This window comes from Silene latifolia, chromosome X (assembly GCF_048544455.1).
Source record: "Silene latifolia isolate original U9 population chromosome X, ASM4854445v1, whole genome shotgun sequence".
Taxonomy (NCBI): Eukaryota; Viridiplantae; Streptophyta; class Magnoliopsida; order Caryophyllales; family Caryophyllaceae; genus Silene; species Silene latifolia.
Genome location: NC_133537.1, coordinates 125,231,622 through 125,233,629, shown reverse-complemented (window position 1 = coordinate 125,233,629; position 2,008 = coordinate 125,231,622). Strand labels below are relative to the sequence as shown.

Genomic DNA, 2,008 nt, shown 5'->3' with positions numbered 1-2,008 from the left:
AATTTCATTGCTAAATCCGCATTTATCCAATTAGTCGAAAGAAGCCAATTTGGGGGGATGCCTAGTGAAGACCCTCACTCTCACATGGAAACTTTTTGTGACTATTGTGATGCGATTTCACAAACCGGTGTGACTCAAGACCAAATTCGATGGGTCTTATTTCTTTTTTCTCTAATCGGCACCGCAAAACAATGGTTGAAGAGCCTTGATAAGGGTACTCTTGGAAGAAGTTAGCTCTAGCTTTCTACAAAAAATTCTACCCTCGGGAAAAGACTAACATGCTAAGAGCTCAAATTACGGGTTTTAAGCAAAGGGATGAAGAATCTTTGTATGAAGCTTGGGAGCGATTCAAAGGAATTTGTCGCTCATGTCCTCATCATAGACTTAGCGAGTGGTTCTTGGTACAATAATTTTGGAATGGTCTTTATGAAGACTCAAGAAACATTCTCAACATGAGATCAAATGGTATGTTCACCGAAGTTGACGATAATCAAACTTGGAACAAGATTGAGGAAATGGCGGTCCATAATTCACAATATAGTAGGCCTCGCAAGGCTACTAGAGGAGGAAAGCATGAAGTGGACTCTATTACTCAATTGGGTGCTCAACTTAGTGCTCATATTGATACCATCAACCTAAAGTTTGAGAAGGCTATGGCTAAACTTGAAGAAGCCTCAAAATCACCAAAGCATCATGTTAATGCCATGGTAGCATCTTCATCAATCCCAAGTGGGATATGTGAGAATTGTGGAACTTTGGGACATGACCAAAGTGAATGTAGGGGAACAAATGAACAAGTGAACGTTTTTCAAGCATACAAGAGTGGTACCCCCTATTCCAATTATTACAATGAAAACACCAAATTCCGCCTAAATCTCTCATACAAAAGCCAAAATGTTCAAAACCCTCAACAAACATACACCCCACCTCCCATGAGAAACCCAAATCAAAGACCCTTTTTCAACCAAAACCAAGGTTACCAAAATCAAACTCCATACAATCAACAAAATGACCAAGGTTTTGATGTTCAAAAAGCTGTCCTCCAAATGCAAAAGAATCAACAAGAGTTTTTCACTCAAATGCAAAAAGATAGCCAAGCAAAGGACATCACCATCAACAACATCCTAGCACACACAAAAATGTTGGAAACTCAATTGACTCAACTAGCATCCTCAAACTCTCAAAGACAAAAGGGGCAACTACCACCCCTAGGTAATCCCCCAAGACATGAAACGGTTAGTGCCATTCACTTGAGGAGTGGTACGAGATATGAAAGACCAAAGAATCAAGTTGAGGATGAAGTTGTGGAAGCTAGTGACAAAGAAGAAGTTATGCAAAACTCTAAGGAAGATGAACCAACAAAAGAAGAAGTTTCAAAGAAAAGTCAAGAAAAGGCCAAGGAGAAGGAGCCCATTGTGATTAGACTTCCATTACCAAGTCGTCAAGCTAAGCCTAAGTTTGATGAACAACTGGGAAAATTCATGGAAATTGTGAAGAATTTGGAAGTCTCGATTCCTTTTACGGAATTAATCAATCACGTGCCGGCCTATGCAAAGTACATGAAGGACATCCTTACGAAAAAGAAGTCGATCCCGAAGCTTGAAACTATCGCCTTCACTAAGGTGAGTAATGCAATCCTTCAAGGGAGTTCACCTCCAAAACCTAAAGACCCGAGAAGCTTCTCAATACCGTGTACCATTGGCGACACCACGATAAACAAGGCTTTGTGTGATCTAGGAGCAAGCGTGAGTGTTATGCCGTATTCGGTTAGTAAAAGGGTAGGGATGGGAGAGCTTAAATGTACCAACATCACACTCCAAATGGCCGATAGATCAACGAAGACACCGTTAGGGATATGGGAAGATGTTCCCGTGAGAATCGGCAAATTCTTCATCCCGGTGGACTTTGTCATTGTTGACATGGAAGAAGACTCCAATATTCCGATCATCCTCGGTAGACCTTTCTTGCACACCACGGGTGCGGTGATAGATGTGAAGCACGGAGAGCT

General features: G+C 41.3%; 1 non-coding gene across 1 annotated transcript; it reads right to left on the bottom strand.

Annotated features, from left to right (window-relative positions):
• Positions 1-278: 278 nt before the first annotated feature.
• On the bottom strand, positions 279-385 carry LOC141625542 (small nucleolar RNA R71). The gene has a single exon (XR_012535316.1). It is a non-coding gene; the product is annotated as a small nucleolar RNA R71 (small nucleolar RNA).
• Between the last annotated feature and the right edge of the window lie 1,623 nt (positions 386-2,008).